The sequence below is a fragment of the Eleutherodactylus coqui genome, chromosome 7 (assembly GCF_035609145.1).
Source record: "Eleutherodactylus coqui strain aEleCoq1 chromosome 7, aEleCoq1.hap1, whole genome shotgun sequence".
NCBI lineage: Eukaryota > Metazoa > Chordata > Amphibia > Anura > Eleutherodactylidae > Eleutherodactylus > Eleutherodactylus coqui.
The window spans coordinates 175,246,931-175,272,068 of record NC_089843.1 but is presented as its reverse complement, the minus strand read 5'-3'; positions in this window follow the sequence as shown (position 1 = coordinate 175,272,068).

The window sequence follows — 25,138 nt, the reverse complement described above, 5'->3', positions numbered from 1 at the left end:
GCTGAAAACACTCACACACCCATTCATGAATTCATGAATGGGTGAGTGACTGCTGCCTCTCAGCGCTGAGCCAATCAGGGGCAGGTCTGACTCACATCCATTCATGAATGGGTGTGAGTGAGGCATGCCTCTGATTGGCTCAGCGCTGAGCCAATCAGGGGGCAGGTCTGACTCATACCCCCTTCACACCCACTGCAGGACGGCCGCGCGGAGCTCCGGCTGCCGGGAGAAGGTGAGTATACAATTTTTTTTTTATTTTAACACATTTTAGGATGAATTGCAGGGAAGGGCTTATATATTTAAGCCCTTCCCGACAATTCATCCCGGGCTCGCCCGCAGCGCATTGCTTTAAATGGAGCCGGCTCTATTGCCGTCTCCATTGAATGCAATGCGCTGGACAGCTCCGGCCCGTTTCTAATGAAACGCGGCTAGGAGCAGATTTTCGGGCGATTTGCGGGCGACTTGCGCGCACCGGTCACTCGATTTGCGGATACACATCCGTCATGCGATCCGCAAATCGCGTGAAAAAACGCCCGTGTGACTAAGGCCTTAGGCAGAGAGGTGATTTTGCACACAGTTTTACATGCAGAATATTGGCCTGCGGAAACCGCATCCATTAGAATCTATTGGTTTCAATGGGTTCCCTCATGTGGAGTGTTTTTGCACCTGCATTTTCGTTGGATGAAAAAATATACGACATGCTCTATTTTTGTGCACCCGGCGCTCAATAGGAGTCTATGAGGGTGCATGAAATTGCACACTTAACTGCGCAATTTTCCTGTGTAAATTAATAACAGTGGCGACTAATCAGGATGCTGAGCTGGTTCAAAACCGGGCGGATGTCTCCTGTGCAAAGGTGAACGGGCCTGACAGTGCAAAAAAGGATACTTACCTGCGTAGAAACACTTGCGAGAAGACGTGATCGGGCTCCATTCAGAGCGCAATTATGTCACACTCATCTGCAGCAGACCTTATATAATAATTATTGAACCTGTACATTGATATTTAATGATATATAATTTATTCAGCTCTAATCATACCTTAAGTCAGTTCTGAAAAGAGATATTGTTCCTGGCAATTGCTAAAAGATACATATTTAATGAGGTATCAATATACCGTAACATATAAATGTTGACAGTAGACGGTCTTGCCTGTGGCTTTCTGTCAGCATAATCCCAAGGAGAAAGAGTGGAGCGCAGTTAGCACATGTACCCATGACTTCATGACAAAAGAATATTTCCCCCACACAACACCTGTTGTTGCAGTTGGCTTAATTACTTTTCATTGTGTTCAAGTACCTTAAATATTTATAGCAGTATGAGTATATCCCAAAATCAGAAATTGACACCAAAGTAAAGTTGGAATAGGAGATAAATTCTAGTTACCACCCTTTTCAAATGGACTACTTAAGCACACTGCTTATTTTGGCCATAAGCATGCAACGATTTTTGCACTCATTAAAAGCCATAACTTTCTTGTTTTTTCATCAACACGGCTATATATATATATATATATATATATATATATATATATACATATATATATATATATATATATATATATATATATATATTTATTTAATAATTTTTTTTGCATGATGTGCTGTAGTTTTTATTGGTACCATTTTTGGGTAAATATAATGAATTGTAAAACTTAAAAAAAAAAACATTTTGACGGTCTGGGAGAAAATGCACATCAATTCTGCCATTGCTTTTATTCGTTTTTTTTACAGTGTTAGGGCCTGTTCAGACGAGCGTATTTTCGTGCGCACATACGCGCGCACAAAACTGCGCTCCTATATAAAACTATGGAGTTCCTATGAAGTGTTAACATGGGCGTGTTTTTAGTGCGTGCGAACACGCGCAGCAACGAATAAAGGACATGTGTACCAGTTTGCTCCGTACTGCGCTGCTCTTAACATTGGCTCCTATGGGACATGCTGCACGCGAGTCCGCTTGTGTGAATGACCCAATAGACAGCAATGTAAATTTTTTTTTTTATGCTAAAGCTAAATGCTTTTGTGTCTTTCCCTTTGCAAAAAGCACTCCATGTTGTGTTCTTGATGTGTTTGGTTGTAAACACCAATAAACGATGTGCAGCCTGTTATATAAAGGAAGAAACTTAGTAATCCAAAGTTCGCTGTGACGCGAAAAATCGTGTGTCTCACAACTATCAATACTTAAAATACTGGCGCCGTGTATATTTACTGGGATGCTGATACAGCTCAAGGTATGAAGCGCATCTACATGCGCTCCATGCAGCCAACATCACATTTGCTAACACGTATATGTAAAGCACGCATTAGCGCATACGCTCGTCTGAACAGGCCCTTAATCATATAACCTAAATTAAATGATACATTTTTATCTGCAGGGTGGTACGATTCCGAAGACACCAAAAATTATTATTTTTTTAGGCTTTTCCACATTTTTGGGGGGAAATATATATATTTTTTGCAGCGGTAAATTAAAAATCCCATAACCTTTTTAGTTTTTCCATTGACATAGCTCCGTTGGGGTTTCGTGTTTTGTCACTAGCTGTAGTTTTAATTGGTACCGTACTGGGGTATCTATGGCTTTTTTGATCACTTTTGTTACATTTTTTTGGGAAGGTGAAATGAATAAAATAAGTTCTTTTCTTCATGGTTTTGCTGTGCAGGATAAATAGTGTGTTCAATTCATTGTACAAGTCATTAAAGATGCGATAATACAAATATGTATTTTTTTAATGTTTTATGTTTTTTTATACAAAGAGGGGAAAATGTGCATAAAAGCTTTTTTTTGTTCTTACTCTTCTTATTTATTTTTTTCACATTTTTAATGTCCCTGTAGGGGACTTGAATCAGAAAAGCTATGATTTATATGATACTGCACTGCAGTACTTCTGTATTGGAATGCATTATTGATAACAATAGCAATTGCAGGTCATGGCAGGCCCGTACACTATTGTCTGGTGTCCAGTTGCTATCGCAACTAGAGTTGAGCGAACATACTCTGCTGAGCTTGATGCTCGTTCGAGTATTAGCGTACTCGATGGTGCTCATTACTCGAACGAGCATCAAGCCGTGTTCGACCCCGCCCCAGTTTTTGGCTCCTCCCGGTGTGACGTGCCTGTTTTGGCCACTCCCCTCCACGACGCAGCGCGTGTCATTGGCAAATTTTTTGTCTGAGAGAGAGAGAGACACACACACGAACCAACCAAGGGAAAAAAAAAAAAGCTCGGCACCCGGTGTCCCACATACAAAAATGCTTGAGTCTCCCATTGTAGTCAATGGGATTCGTTACTCGAGTAGAGCTCTTGAGTTTTACGAAAAGCTCGACTCGAATAACGCAGACCCAAGCATTTGGGTGTTCGCTCATCTCTAATCGCAACCCATCAGCACTCCGTGATTACATGCTGTGAACCCTTTACGTGCCATGATTTATATTGATCACGGCATGTAAGGGTTTAACCCTTTCCAATCCAATAATTTCTTCTCAGCCATTCTCCCCAAATAAATTGGAGCTGATGAGAATGGATGAGAAAAAATAAATTTCCCTGCACCCTCCTGAACTGACAGAGTTCAGGAGGGTGCAGGTGCTCACTTAACCGTGGGGGGGCCTGCTTACCTGTCCAGCGTCTTCTGCATTCTCCCTTCTGCCTCCCGGCTCAGTGATCATGTGACCGCTGGGGTCAGGTGGCACCCAGCGGTCACATGATTGCCGAGCCGGGAGGCAGAAGGGAGAATGCGGAAGACGCCGGACAGGTAAGCAGGCCCCCCCATGGTGCAGGCTCCCGGCTCGGCGTTCATGTGACCGCTGGGGGTCAGGTGACACCGGCGGTCACATGATCGCCGGCCGGAATCTCCCTGCATTACATAGCGCTAATTGAGCGCTATGTAATGTGTAAAGGAGAAGGCAGAAAGGGTTATAAACCCTTTCTGCCTTCTCCTCGGGGGTCCTCGATGAGGACCAGTGCAGGAGTGTATCTGCACCCGATGTGTCTGACGATCGGGTGCAGATGCACTCCTGCACTGCAGTGTCGGGCCTGCCCCGACATCGGAGCTGTGGAGCGAAATGATGATGTCGGGGCAGGCCCGACATTGGATTGGAAAGGGTTAAGAGTGGGATCAGTGTTCTCAGCGATCCCCAGTGTTGCAGTGGGAGGTACAGCCATCAGCCAAAGCCAGCTCCTGCTGCAGAATAGTACAAGCTCACTTCTGAGCCCACACTATCCATAGGACGTAAGTTTACAACCTGTTGTGTTAAGTACCATGTACCCAGGACATAAACCTACATCCTACAGCGTTAAGGGATTAATTAAAATGCATGTGTCCCATAATAATTGCCTCTCACTGTCTGACTCAGAATCAGTCTTCCTTCCTATGGTCCCAAAGAGTTGGTCGCTGCATATTAAGGGAGCCATAGTCATTGTGCCCAATAAAAATAATACTATAAATAATAATAATAAAATAATAATGCCTATGTCACATAATTACATAGGTTAAAAAAAGAAACAGATCCATCAAGTTTAACCATTTGTTCAATTATATGTCATTGTTTGCAAGATTAATTATAATCCTCAATGCCAATAGTTATTACATAAGCATAGAACCCATAAGACATGCTCTATTTTTCGTGCAGAAACTAATGCAATATTAGTGCATTCATTGAAAGAGGAGCACCATCAGCCTGTGATACGTTAACCATCTTTAGCTCCCTCTGTCATAGGCAACAGGTATTGCAGCGCTGGAAAAGAAAATAGTGGGTTTATTGCCAATCAAATAGTCACTAACTGCTATTTACTAACCAACTAGACAACAAAAATATTGTTGATATAACAAATCAGATTTTATTAATCACCCATACCTATATGTACACACATACATACATATATATATATATATATATATATATATATATATATATATATATATATATACACACACACAGTGAACCTGTAGTACAACTTCTGTAGCTTATGGAGTCATCTGACAATAGTTCACTGCCTGCTATTCCTTTGTTATTTATGGATTATTGAACTGAAGTGCAAAACTGCATCACAGAAGGGGAAATATAAAAAAAAATAAAAACAGTCACAGAAAACGGCCATTACTTACTGAGTAAGGAGTGCATAAAGATGCATCCTCTCACCATGCAGGCAGCAGACTACCAAATGAGGGAGCTAATTACACCTGTGCAGGACACCGATGAGAGAGCCACTCACACTGCCTCTTGATATAGAGGGGGGTGGCTGCTTGGTGTATACTACCACACAGAGTGGATACAAAGTGGCAGACCATTCTGATATATGTAGTTCACCATGCAGACCAGCAACCTATTAATGACGCCATAATAGTTTGGCGGGTTGCCCTGCACTTCCATCAGTGAACCACATTGGTACTGCCACCCTGGGCTCCCCCTGGAGTCTTAAAGCCACCCTGCATGGGAATGATAGATAATAAATGCAAGGCATTGGTTGAATGTTGGCCAAGATACATGAGCCCACTAACCACTTCACGGTTCCTTGCGTTGTAGTGGGTCCCTACACCAATATAAATGAATCACAGAAGGGGATATATAAAAAAAATTAAAAACAATCACAGAAAACGGCCGTTACTTACTGAGTGAGGAGAGCATATAGATGCATCCTCCTCTCACCATGCAGGTAGCTGACTACCAAATGGTGGAGCGAATAACACCTGTGCAGGACACCGATAAGACAACCACTCATGCTGCCTCTTGATAATGAGGGGGGTGGATACTTGGCGTATACTCCCACACATAGTGGATACAGGGTGCCAGACCATTCTGATATATGTAGTTCACCATGCAGACCAGCAACCTATTAATTACGCCATGATAATTCGGAAGTGCAAAACTAAAGTAAAATTAAGTAATAAATCCAACCCAAAAAATTAACTTTAAATTGTGGTTCCAGTCAATTATTGTTATGATGCAAGAAAACACAATAATGGCAAAATTAAAATATGAAAAATAAGTCACAGTTATTTTTTTACTTTGTATATAGTCTAATACGAAATTATCCTGAGGGTATGACTACATAAGCTCATCAATAAAATGACAATTCATTGCTTTGGCCAGTAGAGGGACATCTAAATGATGTGCCTTATCCAATGTCCATGTTTGTCTAGCTTATTTTATGCTTTAAATATATTTTGAACACCAAGATTATCAGACTTATCAATCCATAAAAAATAATAAGATATTTAATAAGAACTACAGTATGTACTGAATTAAAAGAACAATTCTGGATAATGAGAAAATATAACTGTAGTAGAACTATAGCAAAAAGAATGGCTTGAGCTTTTGTATTCTGAAAACAATAGAAAAAGAGAAAGAAGAACAAGGAAGAGGAGAGAAGAAGAAACAGAAAAAAAAGAATTGTAATTAGAAACAGGCTCCATATAAGTAGCATTCATTGCACAGCATATGCCAGCGAACCAGATCTAAGAAGCATATGGATCCTAAAAAGTATTGTTCATATATACTGAATGGACACTTTACTATACACAGGCCCTTGGAGCTTCCCTGTATAGAAATCAGACACATGATCCAGGGGCACAGCATAAAATCAAGTAAGCAGGTTTTCCGTGAATCAGATTAAGTAGGCTGGCAACCCGTGTATGCAGCCCTTTTGCTATTCCGGACAGACACGGGCATCACTTTGCTCCTTCTGTATGAATGAACTCTCAGCTTCTAATTTCTGTCAGCACTGCAGGAGTTAATCCTCCTTAGTGCTCGCAGCCCAGCTGCGGGATAATGGGCTATTGCACTCCAATTTACATGAGCTCAGGATCCTGCTCCTTTGCCTTAGTGTTGGTGTGTGTTTCCCTCAGACAACCAGCATAGGTCTCCTGTCTCTGACGTCTGTGTTTGCTCTGATCCCTTGGCTTTTACCTATATGTTTGTTCTCTGCCTACCCCTACTTTGCATTGGTTTCTGTTTATAGCCTGGCATGCTTCACAGTGCTTTGCACTGGTGCCTGTGCCCCCCGTGGGTCAGCTGCCAACCACATCAGGACCACTCCAAGAGGTAGTGGCCTGCTTGGTTTCCGTGGTCAATTCCAGATCTCTGTACAGGAGTTAAAGGGTGAATACCGGGGAACCATCAAGATAACGCCTTTGGGATTAGCCCAAAGTCAAACCAGTTGGTTGGCACGGTGGGTCCACCCTCACTATCCATAACGGCACCTCACAATGTTAGTCCCAGCCCATGTGACCGTGGCATCGGTGCTTGTGCCCTCTTATTCAGTGTCAGGTGTGCACGTAATGTTCCTGCTGAACTATTTTAACACCTAAGGGAATGTCTAATATGAATAATTGCTGTGGTTCTGAAGGCCAAAGGATTTCCGACATGCTACTAGATTGGTGTCGCTAATGAAGTGGTCATGCAGAAAAGTAGAAATGATATGCAGGACTTACTACTATACATGCAACTAAAGGATCTTTAGATTAGAAATCAAGATGTAAATGTACAGTATATTGTTCTGAGGACCAGATTGTGATGGCTAGATGACTGGATCAGAGCAACTCCAAAACTCTATATATTGTGGGTTATACTTGGTTGAAAGTAGTTAGCATCTACCAAAAGTGGTCCACTAGTGAGCCTGTGATATGGTCACAAGGTGTTTTTAGACTAAATGATTAATTTAAACGAACAAAAGGGAATGATAATCGTTCAGTCTAAACGCGAGCCAATGACTGAGCAACAAATGACAATTGCTTGCTTTTCTTTGTCGTTGGCTCATTCACTTGTCACTCCGCTTCGCATGTAACACTGAACGAGAAGTGAACAATTCCTGTTGAACAAATCAACAATGAATCTGCCAGTCTAAACAGGTTGCACGGGAGCCAACAAGCTGGTGATGATGTTACCAGCCCTTTCGCTCATACAAACGAGATTGTTCCATCTAAAAGGCACTCTGACTGCTGACTATGACATAAAGATGTCAGAACAAACTGCATTGCAGCTTTTTGTGTATGGGGCTGCATAGCTAAAGACCAGTCAAAGTGCCTATGTTGACCCATGTCAATTGCCGAAAATGCTTATAATGAGCATGTGAGCATCAGAACTAGGCAGTGAACACCATCCTTCAGCTGTAGCAGAAAAGTGCATTTCCCCTTTTAGTTATATATTAGATTAGGGTTTTTTTTGCTATTGCACTTGTTGGGTAAGACTCATCAGGTCTTCTGTTGCATCTTATGGCTTCTCGAGATTAGAACCTGTGCACACCAGAATATGCTCTGCCCATTAGTTAGGCCAGTTTGAAGACGAAGTGGGAGCTTAATGTAAAAAAAAAGGCTGATTGCTTAACATCAAACTTCCCCTTCTCTTTTCAAAGAGGTTCTGCAGTAGCTGGTTGTTCTACATCAGTTAACTGTTATAAAATGATGCAGCTGAGCCATACACAATATACTGTCCATATTCTGAAATTAAAAATAGGACATGTGCCATCCCCATTGCCCACAAAAATGGCAAGTATAACGCAGTTGCATCATAAGAGACAATGTCCTTACATGTGATAGAAACATTGCCCAGAAGTAGTGCCCCATTAATGACAGCCAATTAACGTACCTCTTTAAGTTGCTGATACTGATCAATTTTGATTGGTTAGAAAACTGTCAAAGACATCTGCTTCTTCATGTCAGCCAATCTGTGGTTGGTCAAAGCTAAAACTGAAGTAAAGGGAGACCAAAAAAAATGTCACTACCTAAATCGATACTGTTCTCTTCAAAGTGTTACAGTTGGATAGCCAATTAAAATACATGTCAGCTGCGGGACACCACGTGCCACTGACATGGGAGGTGAATGTTGGCTACAAAGCTGCGTGAGGACTGACTGATACACTACAGCGAAGCAGCTCACCATGAAAATGAACCAGGGAACTTCCAGATGTGTGTCTTAGCCCATCAGGCCCATGTACTCGGGCTGGTCGGATTCCGCATGCGGGAGACCGCAGTGGAATCTGACCCTGCCCACGGCCCGCTAGCCTCAGTGCTTGTATTTTCTTCTTCTTTTCTATACTGCAGATGGTCCACATGGTGAGCCGTCAGACATGCTAAGTACAGAATGACTTCACTGAAAGCCGTCTGTGCGGAATCCGCAGGAAAATGGAGCATGCTGTGATTTTTCATCCGCAAGCTAAAACCGTAATTGGTTTCCACTAGTGTGAATGAAGAATCATTTTTGCATTGCATGCTATGGGCGGTATTTGCTGCGGAATCTGGTCACGCGCTCCGGATTCCGCTATTCAAATCTGTCCAGACACGGACACTCTTAAGGACACAGCCCTTTTCTTTCTTTTTGCTTTACAGTTTTTCTCCCCACATTAAAAAAATCATAACTCTTTTATTTATCCATGGATATAGCTGTCTGAAGGCTTGTTTTTAGAGTGTTTTTAAGTTGTATGTAGCATATAGTGTACTGAAACACTTAAAAATTAAATTAAAGTGGAGTGAAATAGAAAAAAAAAATACCACCATCTTGGTGGCGGGGGGAGGGGGAAGGAAGAGTCTTGTTTTTATGGCATACATACTGCGGCAAAATGACATGATAACTTTATTTAATGGGTCTGTACGATTACTATAACACCAGATTTATATCTTTTTTTTTGCTCTTCTACTTTTAAAAAATAAAATATCTTTGGAAAAACATAAAATTATTTTCTGCCGCCATCTTCTGACAGCCATAACGTGCTTATTTTTCTGCTGCCCTACCTGTGCGAGGACTCGTTTTCTGTGGAATGTCCAAAGTTTCTATTGGTACCACTTTGAGAGCACACACAACTTATTGGTCGCTTTTTATTACATTTTCTCTTTAGACAGGGTGACCCAAAAAGTTCTGGTGTTGTCTGTGCTTTTTTTCAAACGATGTTCACCATGTGGGATAAATAATGTATTACTTTTATAGATCAGACTTCTACAGATGCAGTGATACTAAATATGTTTTTTTTTGTTTTGATTTTTTTTATTGTAAATATAGGAAAAGGGGGGGGTAGATTTTTAATACTTTTTATTTTTTCTAATAATTAATAAAACTTTTTAAAAATTCTTCTGCATTTTTTTAGTTCCCTGCTCCTGCGGTATGTTGTAATACCATAGTATTACATTATATCACGATCTGACAGGCAGTCTATCAAGCCACACCACAGACATATCTTGACAGGTAATCAACCATAGCAGCACTGGAAGCCTTCAGAAGGCCCCAGGCTGCCATAGCAAGTGAACACCATCTCGTGATCTCACTGTGGGTAGGCCATTTGGGACCCTGCAAAACCGATCAGGTGATTTAACTGACAGCAGCATTTACAGGGTTAACAGCCATCAGGTGTCAGCTATGTGAAACAACCCACACCCCCATTGTATGGAGCAAGATTGGCTCCTGATCTCCCTCCATACAAACCTCAAATGTAGAAGATGTAACTGTATGTCCTGTGTCATCAAGGGATTAAACAGCAGTTAAGTCAAGCCTACTGCAGAAGGTTGGCTCTGAAGCAGACAGATGGTCACTGCACCTATGCTAACAAAGGCTCATCAGAAAAAAAGGCCTCAATTTGCATGGCAGTATCAGAATTCTACCACCGCTGATGGGCAAAGGGTTGCCTTCTCCAATGAGTCATGTTTTCTTCTTCATTAAATGGATGGAAGATGGTATGTCAACATCAGAGAACAAACACCCTGCAACCACTGCTGGAGGAACATAAGCTGGTGGTGGCAGTGTTATGGTCTGGGGAATTTTTCCATGACATTCTCTGGGCCACTCATCCATGTGGAAAGGCACTCTGAACTGATTTGGTTATGCATCCATCCTTGCAGATCTCATATACGCTTATACATGTTGTTTGTCTTCCCTTTGGCCAGATGGGATCTTCCAGCAAGACAATGCAACATGTCACATGGCTAGAAATGTTCGACAGTGGTTTTGAAGAGTATGACTAATACTTCCAAGTTCTTCCCTGGCCCCTTAGTTCCCCAGAATTGAACCCAATTGAGCATTTGTTGAACCACCTTGTTTGTTGTGTTCACTCTACAGATCTTCCCCCACGCAGCCTCCAGCAACTGTGGGATGCACTGTAGTCAGCATGGCTCGAGATACCTGAGACAACTTACCGGCACCTTACTGAGTCACTCCTGGCCCATCTAGCAGTTACTCTGGATATTAGCTAGTTGTCATAATAATGTGATTCAATGTGTTTTCAGTTTTGTAATAGTTTCGTGTTAAATTTTACATTGCTGTGTCAAATTCACTGCTCTAAATAATTCATGTTTTATATGTTTTAAGCTCGAAATATAGTGTCAACAATTTAACTAAAATCCCTTCAAATATACTGACCTATCCCCAAGAGTAAATAGGAAGACCAAATACACAATTACAGGATATCCAGAAATGGGTAATTAGGATTAGTAATAAATACAAAAATAATCCTATGCTGACAAATAGAGTTTACAACTATTGAATTATGTGGTCAGATCAATGAAACATTAGATCAAGCTGACAGTTGATGTAATCACAATGTCCTGTGAGATGAAGTGAATGTCCTTTATTCTCTTAGTGCATATGAAAGTGATCCCTTTAAATACTGAGCCATAATGTAATCATTATTTCTTTGGACTTTAGTGGATGTATGTTTTTATGGAATTCAAGTTTTAAAAAAGTTCAAAGTTTATCTAATCCAGTCAAAACCAGTCAAGGCCACCTAAAATATCTTCTGAATGAAAAGAGATGCAAGTAAGAAACTTTGTACAGTTTGATGGGTGGGGGAAATCTTTGGTGGTGCTTGTTAACCACTTGGTGACAGCCATCTTGGATTCATCCCAAGAAACTTCAACAGAAAGTGGGTCATTAGATGCATGATATAAGGGGGAATTTCATCAGAAATTGATTGGTGTGGTCTCAGACAGGGTAACACTAGCTCACTTAGGCCAGTTTTACATCTATGTCGGTCACAGATCTGGCTCAAAACACCATCCAAAAGCCATCGGGTCCAACCCCTTGCTCATTGCAGGATTTACTAAATCATTCCAGACAGATATTTGTCCAGCCTTTGTTTGAACACTTCCATTGAAGGAGAACTCACCACCTCCCGTGGTAACCTGTTCCACTCATTGATCACCCTCACTGTCAGAAAGTTTTTTCTAACATCCAATTTGTGTCTCCTCCCTTTCAGTTTCATCCCATTGCTTCTAGACTTTCCTTGTGCAAATGAGAATAGGGCTGATCCCTCTGCAGTGTGATAACCGTTCAGATACTTGTAGACAGCTATTAAGTCTCCTCTCAGCCTTCTTTTTTGCAAGCTAAACATTCCCAGATCCTTTAACCTTTCTTCATAGTACATGATTTGCAGACGTAGTATGGCCTTAGAGAGTTTAATCATAGGCGTGCATATAGGGGGTGCTGGGGTCGCTGTTGCGACCCGGCCCCTGAGCCCCCGGGGGCCCTCTTTCACACAGACTGACCGCAGTTACTTTCAGTAAGGTCTCTGCACCGGCCAGCAGCTTCTCCTGCACGCCGGCGCTTCCTCCCGTACCTCCGCTCAGACTCCTCCCCTCTGCAGGAGAAGCTGCCGGCCCGCGCGCATATGTTTCTTTTCAGCCCCACTTTTGTAGCCTTGAGTACTTCCAGCAACCTCATTGGTTGTTGGGGACACACCTTCCTTTCAGATGTGCCCGAGGATACATTTACACAGAGCTGTGCACGAGAAGCAGGTGCTGACAGGAATACCGTTACACAGATCTGTGGTGTATTCACTGCTTCTAGTGCTTCCACAGCTCTGTGAATACGCCGCAGATCTGTGTAACTGTACTCCTGTCAGCACCTGCTTCTCCTGCACAGCTCTGTGTGAATGTATCCTCGGGCACATCTGAAAGGAAGGTACGTCCCCAACAACCAATGAGGTTGCTGGAATTGCTCAAGGCTTACTGAAGTGGGGCTGAAACTGCAGTCAGTGTGCGGGACCCTGTGTGATGGGGTGGGGGGTGGGGGAGAACGAGGGGGACCCTGTGTGATGGGGGGTTAACGAAGGGGACCCTGTGTGATGGGGCGGGGGAGAACGAGGGGGACCCTGAGTGATGGGGGGGAGAACGAGGGGGGCCTTGTGTGATGGGGGGGAGAACGAGGGGGATCCTGTGTGATGGGGGGGAGAACGAGGGGGATCCTGTGTAATGGCGGGAAAACGAGGGGGATACTGTGTGATGGGGGAGAGAACGAGAAAGATCCTGTGTGATGGGGGGGGAGAATGAGGGGGATCCTGTGTGATGGGGAGTGGGGGGTGGGGAACGAGAGGCGTTCTGTGTGATGGGGAGTGTGTGGGGGGAAAACAAGGGGCGTTCCGTGTAATGGGGATTGGGGGGGTATAAGGGGCATTCCGTGTGATGTGGGGGGGGGGGCGACGACGACAAGGGGTGTTCCATGTGATGGGGAGTGTTTAGAGTGTCAATGCGTATGGAGACAATGTATTGCGTATGGGCGGTTTATCACATGCAGCCCATACAAGTGTACGGGGCTCACGTTGCATGGTACACAAAGAAAGAGAGCATGCTGGGATTTATTTCTCTTGCATATTTACACGCAGTCCATTGACTTTCATTGACTCAGTTCACTGCGCACCACGTGTGTGTGCGCAATGCATGCATGATTCGTGGTGAAAACCTGGCCGTGGACATGAGCCCTAACATGTTATATAAAGTTAGCTTATGTTGTCTCTATTGTATGTATTGTTATTATGCTGTCTCCAATGTATATGTGTGTGTATATATATATAAATTTTCTTTCCTGAGGAAGCGAAGCGTGCCTTGAGGCTTGTGTTCTGGATGTTTTAAAACTCTGCTAAAACCCCTGATTACTAATGATCTGTTGATGGGTCATTTAAAAAAAACAGTAATGTAGCTAAAAGTGATGTAGAAGTAGTAGCCGTGAAAAGGAGTGGGGGTTGGAGGGGTCTGTAGGGCGGCCCCAAGCTAAACTTTTGCACCCGGGCCCATGAGCCTCTAGCTACGCCCCTGAGTTTAATCAATGTGTTCTCGATCCTTACTCATTTTTTTCTTGTTCTCCTCTTCTCTTCCCTGCACCCCCTCTCTTTTTTCCATTCCCCCTCTTTCTTCCTTCGCTCTCTTTTTTTTTTTACCTCTTCCTCTTCTTTCCCCTCCCTAAATATGATTCTAAATGTTTTTTTCATATGTTATTGGCCTATTGTAATCAAACTTACCTCCTATACCAACACTTGAATTGTTCCCACCAAGTCCAAGTATTGTATGTTATTTGTATTATATTGATTATTATCTTTTGTCTCTTTTTATAAAAAGAGGGCAAGGCTCAGTACCCTCACAGTTGTATGTCCCCTCTAGTTTTTTTTGGCATTGTTGTTTGGCTGCTTTTTGCTAATGTTGTTTGCCATTTGATTTTTAATTTTTGATCCTCATTTTTGCTTACAGGTCTAGTCGTTTTTCTTCTTTTGTGTTCTTCTCTTTTTATGCCTTCTTCCCCTCTCTATGAGACCTTCTCCTTCTTTCTTTTCCCTCTATTTGTTTGCTCTTGGACTGGAAGACAACCTGTTGTCAACTCACTATTTCATCATTCTGGGGCTTTGCTTGTCCATGTAGTGTTTATACCTGCTGTCATGCTGGTAACTATTGTTTTTCATAATGTGTGGGGCTTTAATTGGTCTCATAAAGGTAATAAAGATTTCCACCACTATAGAAGTTTGGAAGCTGATATAGTGTGTATCCAGGAGACTCACATGTCCTCCTCCTCTGCCAAATGGTATCTGATGTCCTCTTATCATTATTTTTATGTAGCAAGGACCTCAGTTAAAAACATTAGAGTGGCATTTTGCTTTCAAAGTAACATCCTTTTTGTTCTCAAATTCTACCTTGAAGATTCTGAAGATCGTTATTTTCTGCTTACCGGCACAATCAAAGATGACTTACTAACTATAATGACTTACTGTGCAACTCGAGGCAGTCCGCTCTTATATCTTATTTGTTTCATCTTGTTTCCATGCCGAGGGGATAACTATAATTTATAGAGATTCCAACTGTAAACTTGACCCAAGTCTGGACAGATCTAATAGCCATAGTTAGCAAGATTCCCTTCGCTCCCACCTTCTGCATTTCCTTCTTTTCTTGTTGTTAGTGGCTGGCTAGACACTTTCATTTCAAGACTAGGGAATGCACCTTCTTTTCACCGAGGCACCAATTTCACTACGATTGATCACATTCTGGTTAAGAGTTCATACATACGGGTGTATTTATGCAGCGTATTATGTGTGTAACCTTTTTCGCACATAATAAGCAGTACTGAAGCCCCATTCATTTACATTGAGGGGAATTCACACTTGCGTTATTTTCAGGCATAAAAAAATACAACATGTCCTATCGAAATCGAAATTAAAGGGGTTGTCTCGCGGCAGCAAGTGGGGTTATACACTTCTGTATGGCCATATTAATGCACTTTGTAATGTACATTGTGCATTAAATATGAGCCATACAGAAGTTATTCACTTACCTGCTCCGTTGCTAGCGTCCCCGTTGCCATGGTTCCGTCTAACTTCGGTGTCTTCTTGCTTTTTTAGACGCGCTTGCGCAGATGCATCTTCTCCCTTCGGCTGGTCTTGGAAGCATCGGCGTTTTGGCTCCGCCCCCTTGTACGCATCATCGCGTAGCTCCACCCCATGACGTGTGCCGGTTCCAGCCTCCTGATTGGCTGGAATCGGCACATGACGGGGGCGGAGCTACGCGATGACGCGAAAAGGGGGCGGAGCCAAAACGCCGATGCTTCCAAGACCAGCCGAAGGGAGAAGATGCATCTGCGCAAGCGCGTCTAAAAAAGCAAGAAGACACCGAAGTTAGACGGAACCATGGCAACGGGGACGCTAGCAACGGAGCAGGTAAGTGAATAACTTCTGTATGGCTCATATTTAATGCACGATGTATATTACAAAGTGCATTAATATGGCCATACAGAAGTGTATAGACCCACTTGCTTTCGCGAGACAACCCCTTTAAGTTTAACTGACAAAGCTGAAAAGATTATATCGATTGTTCTCAGCAGCATTTTTACACATGTAATCATCAAGTTTGTACCCTCTGTGAGAGACTGTAACCATATGCTCCTTGCCTTAACCTGAAAAAAACTAATGTTGAGGTTAAACCTTGCCACGTCAATGTGAGTCACTGAGCCATTCCCATTAGGGTTCCATGTAACAGTCATAAGGCACACCCATAAGTTTCTAACCCTCTTACATATATATTACATATTACATATATATATATATGTAAGTGGGTTAGAAACTTATGGGTGTGCCTTATGACTGTCACATGGAACCCTAATGGGAATGGCACAGTGACTCACATTGACGTGGCAAGGTTTAACCTCAACATTAGTTTTTTTCAGGTTAAGGCGAGGAGCATATGGTTATTGAGAACTGATGAGCAAACTTTCGAAAAGTTCACGGAATTTCAGCAAAAACTTTGGTTCGGTTCAAATTAGTTTGAACCAGAACTTCACCAATACCCCTAAAACTGTTGTACAGAATTGTCTGAAAGCCACAAATGCCATGTATAACACTCTTAAGTCACCTAGGAGTGTTTCTTTGTACTTCTGAGTTGTTTTATGGCAAAGTTATTAAACAAAAAAAATATAAAAGAAAGAAAAAAGAAGAAGAAAAGGAGGGAAAAGACACTTCTTTTACCTTCTCACTTTTCCTTCTCCTACTTTCTCCTTCCTTTTTTCCTTCTTCTTCTTTTAGCAAGGTTCGGGTTCTCGACAAACTGGACTGATATTTTGTCACATTATTCTTGCAATTCAATGTGTTCCTGACTTTTACCGGTATAGCAATAAATAGAAGAAACACTTTCCTGTCTAACCATTCAGGTTTATTCGCAAAAGCTTCTTCAAAATAAAGACTTACTAGTGAACATTATGTTGTTATAGTATTACAATCCCAAAAGACATTTTATTACATTATGTCGATATAACAACTATAAGAACATGAGATATTATAAAACAGGGATAAGATGGAAGAGACCTTATGAGACTGTGAGATACCCATCTTCTTAGCACAGACAAAAACTGCATTGAAGCCTGCATTGATCTTCCTCATTCTGCCAGGGATAGATTTTGTCCTATTTCCCTGCTGCTCAGCCCTCAGATATCACAGCAGGATCCATCCATGTATAGAACAATAGTTTAAAGACTGCAGAAGTAAATCATTAGGACCTAGACTAAAATGACATATCTATCATTTCGAGTAAGGACATTAACGAAACACAAAGTCCAACATGGAAGATACACAGTGTTAGAAAGACTGTAGAGCAAATCTGAACACATTTGTCACAGTAGAGGTAAGAGGACCAAGCTACAAACAGTTGTTTCTCTTTCCTGTTTTCTCATCTATAGGCAAGGTATCACAATGGGATGGAAGCTCAGGGACATAAGAGATCATGACCAATAAATGCTGCCATACATTATGCGGAAGACTACATCTTAGGTTCAGTCCACATCTGTGTTAGGGCTTCAGTCATAATTCTATTCCTCTGCTCTGTTTTTGGATCAGGTTTTTCCCCTATTGAATGCAATGAGGTTTTTGAAAGAAAAAAAAAACTAATGAAATTGTACCCTAGTCTGACATTGTCTGCGAGAGGTGACCAAGGAATGGAATTGTTACACCATTAAAGCTATTGCAGGACCTAAACTGTAAAAGGGTTTTGCATTAAAATAGAATGTAATATTGTATTTTTTATTTATTTTGAAAATTTAACACCGTTTTAGATCTCAGCTTAATGTCAGTGAATGGAAACAATCTTATTGACATCCTGTGGATGAAAACATGAATAGAACTGGTACTGACATATGACAATTCTATATCTAACTGTTCTGGATAAATGTAAAACTACCCTACAAATATCCCAACTGGTGTCTGGCGATGGCACAAAGCCTGGAAGTAACAGATCCAATGATTCAACTTAAAGAATTGACTTAATAAAGAACACAAAGAAGCAAGTGGACTAAGGAGAACATAATGTTCACTGACAACTGCCAGAGGAACACAAAAAAGTATAAAGCTACAAAGAACAACTTAGAAACTGTTTTTTTAAAGAGCTTAAGCCCAATGCATGGCAGTCTTGTGATTAATAAATGCCTATGCCCACAGGTTTCACTCCCTAGAGACTATAGCTCTTAGATTACCAGAGGGTGTAGATAGCAAACATGGTTCAAAAAGACAAACATATCAGTTACTGTGCTAAAGAAGGACCCCCTCCTCAATTAGAGATACACGTCTCACCCTATTCATTTCAACAGAGCCAACTATTCACATAGAGAAGAGGTTCCAACAAAAGAAAACTGTGTAGATTAAACTTGCAAATAGGGAAGACAGCATCTGAACTAACGCAAGTCTTACTGTTTAGCAGAAACAAACAAGGTAAGATTGGGAGATAATATGACAGCAATCTGCATGTGCCGCCTGTTACTAAATATCAACAATCTCACATATTAAATAGGGAATTTAGAGGGAAATATAGTGATTGTGAAAAGGTTAAAACACAGACTACACAACACTACAATTTCAGTCCTGTTTGGGATTCCAGACTTTTTCTTTCCCTATACCCCACACACCTTATTTATTAATTACTAGATCTATACCAGACCTGTTCTCTATGGCTTTACATGAGCAAGCAGTGGAGTCTGCCTTTTATTCTCCCTTGAAGCCAATGGGGAAGACCACAGCATAAGGGCAGCTTTAGACGAGCATATGAACGAATACGCTCGCCTTAGTGCAACGAATTTTCGCAGTAAACAAGGTTGATTTGCGTGCCTGTCGTGCTATTTTGCACACACAGGGGCTATTCATATGTGCACGCAACACCCCCGCTTTGATTAAAAAGGCTATTCATCCTAATGAGGTTCAGATGTGTTATTTTTTTCACTGGATTGCGCACCATATTGCAGATTTGCACACCACCCATAGACTTCTATTCAGCCCTTTGGTGCACAAATATGCAGAAAGATATGGCAGGTACTGTTTTCTTTGTGCGCAACCGAAATGCACACAATTGCGCACAATTCAGTGCAATGTATTTGGAAGTATTATTTTTTGTACACAGCCCCCTAATGACGTCTACTGGGATCTTTGGTGCACAAATGCGCACAATAGTAGAGCACTGTTACGTCTAGTCACTCCTATGTGACACATTTGTACATTCTGTTACGTTATTCATACTCACGAACTGGCGAAACTCCAGCGGAACTCAGAAACAGTTAGCGGACCTCACGAACAGACATAACACACTGACTGACTGACAAATGCCCAAAACATGACCAAACATACATGCACGCATAAACAGATGTAAATAGATACAATGCAAAGTATTAGTTTGTATTTTGGCCAAGATACTTAAGCCCGCAAGCCCACTTCAAGAGCACTTTTTGTCTTGTGGATCCCTACTCTACCAAGACAACTTCCGCATAAAACCTGCCTGCATACGGGGCGATTGTCCCAACAGTGATGGACCTGCACTGGAACCTAGGGACCTGGCTAGATCTAGATGACAAGCAAAACACAGCAGGATTGAACGCAGCTCACACCAACACACCAGGGATTTGTATACAACACAGCACACCATGCACCTTGAATAGGACTGTTCACACGACATGTTCGGCACATGCACTGATACATAGAAACATGACACTGTTCCCAGTAGCCTCTAGCAGAGGAGCTGGCATATATGAGCAGCAGACCTGGGGGATTGGCTGGCTGGAGAAAACCACACTCAGCCAGCTCAATCAACCCCCACTTGTGGGACTGTGCTGCCAGAAATCCATGTAGAACAACAGATCCCAGTAGCACACCCTAACAGTACATCCCTCTTAAAGAGGGGCCTCCGGAGACATGGAAACCCAACACACAGGCGTCTGAGACCTGGGAGTTTGGCTGGCTGGAGAAATACACACTCAGCCAGCTGAACTAACCCCCACCTGTGGGGGGCTGTGCTGTACTGGAACCTAACCAGCATGAAATGAGAGTGAACACATTGAAATCATTGGTTTCCTTTCTCTGCATATTGCACTATGTTTATGAAGCCGTCCTAAAAATGCTTTGTCTTTAGGAGAAGAATACAGTGGGCAGCAACTAACAGAATGGTATTTAGGAAGGAGAAATACAAAGTCCTTCATCTGGGCAAGAAAAATTAAAGAAAGCACATTCAGGATGGGAGAAATTGAGCTAGGCAATTTCTGTGCTTCTGGAAACCTATGTAGAACAACAGATCCCACCCTAACAGTACCTCCTTCTTAAATAGGGGCCTCCAGAGACACACAAACCCAGCATACAGGGGTCTGAGATCCAGGGGATTGGCTGGCTGGACAAAATCTACACTCAGCCAGCTCAATCAACCCCCACCTATGGGAGGCTGCACTGCAGTGGAACCTAACAGTACCTCCCCCTTAAACATGGGTCTCTAGAGACAAAGGCACCCAACACATAGGGGTCTGGTGCAAATACAAGGTGGATCATCATGACATGTCCAAACTTGATAGGCTAATTCCGAATCAAAAATACTGCACCAATGCACACACGAAACACCTAGCAAAAGAGAATAAGTCTCCTGACATAAAACAGAAAACAGACATAAGCTAAACTGACAAGGTGACATACAGGACACACACAGATATCTTTTGCCAAATTATTTTCCTTTACTTTCTTTTCTTTGTATAACAGTTCCTTCTTCTCTATATCCTTCTTATCGTAATACAATTCTCCTTTCTATCTTTCTATCTTTTAAGGCTCATTTAGACGCAACGATTATCGCTCTAAATTCGCTCAAAAGCCATCTTTTGAGCGTTAATTGATATGTCTAAATGTGCCAATTTTTCACTTTTCGGTCAAACAATGGTTTTTAGTTATGCTTGTAAACTGTCCTTCAGCAGAACAGCTGATAAACAGGACCGCACGCTGTGCTCAGCCCAGGGAGAGCTGATTACAGCTGTTCTCAGCTTTCAAACCCACCAGCAGAACAGCTGATAAGCAGGACCGCACACTGTGTCTGCTGTCCATGGTGCTGTCTATTGTGCAGCCCGTGGCTGAACAATGGAGCTAACTACAGAGCTCAGACATCCTGCTGAGTTCTGTAACAGCTCCAAGAAGCTCATTTGCATGTAAATAAAGCTAATAAAGTACTAATAGCAATTAGTGCCTATTAGTACTTTATGTAAAATGATCGCTGATCTTTCAATCTTTTTAAAGATATCTGTGTGTGTAACTGGGACTTTAGTTACTGTTATCTAAACTGAATCCTTTCTTCTCTATTTTGTCCAGCTTTGTTTTAATCATGTTCTTGGGTACTATTCTGTTACGTCTTTTACTCCCTTATCTGTTATACGTGTACATTCTGTTACATCTAGTCACTCCGAGCGGAACTCACGGGCAGACATAACACACTGGCTGATAAATGCACAAAACACAACCAAGCATACCCACATGCATAAACAGATGTAAATAGATACAATGCAAGTCTTGATTTGTATTTTGCCAAGATACTTAAGCCTGCAAACCCACTTCAAGGGTCCTTGTTGACTTGCGGGTCCCTATTTTAATGAGACAACTTCCACATGAAACCTGTCTGCATGTTGGGTGATCATCCCAACAAGAACGGCCCCGTGCTGGAAACTATGGATCTACCTAGAGCTAGATGAGAAAACAAAACACAGCAAGACTGAATTCAGCTCACACCACACACCAGGGATTTGCATACAACACACCACACCATGCACCCTAAATAGGACTGTTCACATCACATGTCTGGCACATGCACCAACACGCAAGAACATGACACTGTTCACACTGAACAAACAGAGGAAAGCCCAGCAGACTCTAGCAGAGGAGCTGGCATATATGAGCAGCAGACCTGGGGGATTGGCTGGCTGGAGAAATCCACACCCAGCCAGCTCAATCAACCCCCACTTGTGGGACTGTGCTGCCAGAAATCCATGTAGAACAACAGATCCCAGTAGCACACCCTAACAGTACCTCCCTCTTAAAGAGGGGCCTCCGGAGACATGGAAACCCAACACACAGGGGTCTGAGACCTGGGAGTTTGGCTGGCTGGAGAAATACACACTCAGCCAGCTGAACTAACCCCCACCTGTGGGGGGCTGTGCTGTACTGGAACCTAACAAGCATGAAATGAGAGTGAACACATTGAAATCATTGGTTTCCTTTCTCTGCATATTGCACTATGTTTATGAAGCCGTCCTAATAATGCTTTGTCTTTAGGAGAAGAATACAGTGGGCAGCAACTAACAGAATGGTATTTAGGAAGGAGAAATACAAAGTCCTTCATCTGGGCAAGAAAAATTAAAGAAAGCACATTCAGGATGGGAGAAATTGAGCTAGGCAGCAGCACATGTGCAAAAAAACCTGGGTATTCTAATGCTAGTGAGAAGGTACAGGTCCATAAAATGGAAGAATCTGTCTCAAAATGGCCGCTAGATACAAAATGGAGCATTACAAGATGTAAATAAGCTTGTGCGTAGTGAAACAATAATTCAAGCAGAAATAACTTTACAGCAGGATATTCGGTGCAATGTCTAATGATTTGCTTTTATTCTTCCGAGAGCCAAGCCTGAAAAAAAATCGTTATCAGAAGAGACTCCCCCACGCCCTGAGCTCTGGGAAAAGAACGAATCGTGCTAATAAGATGCTGCGACCATCCAAACTCACAAGGGAGGAATAATCATTTGAAGGACATTTCACATATTTATTCTCACTGCGCTGATTGTTTTAACAAAGCACAATTCTTGATGTTTTTCTAACCCAATAAGATTAACCCCATGACTAATGACGTATTCCTTTCCTGTATTAGAACTATACTCAGTCAATAAACGCTCAGTGTACGCGCCTTAAGCAGAGTGGGCTGTATACTTGCCGCGGCTCATCTCTACGTACCTGTGGGAGCCAATTACTATAAATCATATAGTTTTTGGCCTCTCTGATGCATCCAAGTACGAACTAATTTGGAACCCAAGGCTTGAAAGGTTAATGTGACCGGTCATGTGTAACGGTCCTTAACACTAGTACAGACTGAACATGAGTCAACAGTGTGATACAGCAGCAAAAAAAGCAAACACAATTTTGGGATGTATTAAGAGAAGCATAGAGTCTAGATCATGTGAGGTAATTATCCCCCTCTAATCTTCCTTAGTCAGACCTCATCTGGAATACTGTGTCCATTTCTGGGCACCCCAATTTAAAAAAGACAGACAAACTGGAGCAAGTTCAGAGAAGAGCTATCAGGATGGTGAGCGGTCTGCAAACCATGTCCTATAAGGAACAGTTAAAGAATTAGGGAATACATAGCTTTCAAAAAAGAAGGCTGAGAAAAGACTTAATAGCTGTCTACAAATATCTGAAGGCTGTCACAGTCCAGAGGGAACAGCCCTATTCTCATCTGCTCAAGGAAAAACTAGAAGCAATGGGATGAAACTGAAAGGGAAGAGACACAGATTAGATTTTAGAAAAAAACTTCTTGATAATGAAGGTGATAAATGAGTGGAACAGGTTGCCACATGAGGTGGTGAGTTCTCCTTCAATGGAAGTGTTCAAACAAAGGTTGGACAAATATCTGTCAGAGACGATTTAGTGATCCTGCATTGAGCAGGGGGTTGGATCCAATGACCCTAGAGGTCCCTTCCAACTTTACCATTCTTTGATTCTATGATTCTACATTGAAATTCCACACCAAAATCTAACTGACAATCAATCATCTGAACATGACTAAAAAATAACAAGTTGGTAATGATCACTATAGGGAATGTAAGATGCTTTCTGGCTGTTATAGTCCATTTTTGAATAAAAAAAATAAAAAGTATGAAATATACAGGAAACTATATCTTCACCCCACCTTAGTAATAGAACAAACACAACAGTACACATTCTTGAGTTGACTAATAATCTTATGTCTTCATGTAAGTGCCATTTTCTGCCAAGGCATACTTAGTGGTTATACTAGATGAATCCTTGTGGCTCCATTGTTCTTATGCTTAAGGGCCCTTATACACTTCACGACTTGTCAGATGCAGATACCTAACAACAGGTCACCCTGATCAAACGATCCTCGCCCAGTGAATGGAGATAGAGCGGGCTGGAGTTTGGCTCTGCTCGTCATTCAGTTTTTATGCATGCATAAATTGAACAACGAATGATAAGGGAACGTTCGTCATAAAGTTGGTACATGTATTTAGACTGAATGATAATTATCAGATCAGAATCGTTCAGATTCTCGCTGGATATGGCAATCTAACCAATATCTCTGCCCATAGAAAAGGGCTCTTAGAGCTTCTTCACATGAGCATTTGTGCAATTGCGCATGATTCAGTGCAACACACTTGCACTATTAACAAGTCTTTTTTGCACATGTACAGTATTGGTGTATTTTACTGTACTGTTTCCAGATGCAAATACAGGCATATTTTTTTGCACACGGGACACTACTACACCACAATTTAAATGGCTGTTTAGTCTAATTATCTCCTGATTTGTTCTTTTTTCACAGAATTGCGTTGTTTTTCATACATCTGCTTGCATTTGTGCACCACCATAGATTTCTATGGGGACCTTTGTATGAGCACAAAAAATGAAATGAGAGTGAATCTGTTGATATCAATGGATCCAATTCTCTGCATGTTGCATGCTCAAACTTTGTGCATCGAAATACGTGGGCAAATACGCCTATGTGAAGAAGCCCTTACTCAAAGAGACTTTCTTCTTAGCAAGAAAAGTGATTGCCTTCCAATGGATCGGAGATAAGTCTCCACCCTGAGAACAATAGAAGAAACTCGTAAATGCAGTGATATCTTACAAAAAGAAAGTTTATAAAAATAGAAAATATCCAGAAAAAGTTCATAAAGTTTTAGATGACTGGTGTAATTCAACACTGACATTATTCTCCCTTGAATCACTAAGATTTAAAATTATTGCCAAAATACTTCCTCAAGGGGCCTTTACTTCTGTTAAACCAAGAATTGTGAAGTAGGGCGGAAGTGTGTTCTGGTTTGGAGGCATTTCAAGGCTGGAATTAGTGCTTCACTATGCCCAATTTTATTCCTTTCTCTGGTTTGCCATTTGGGATATCTTCTCCTGGGTG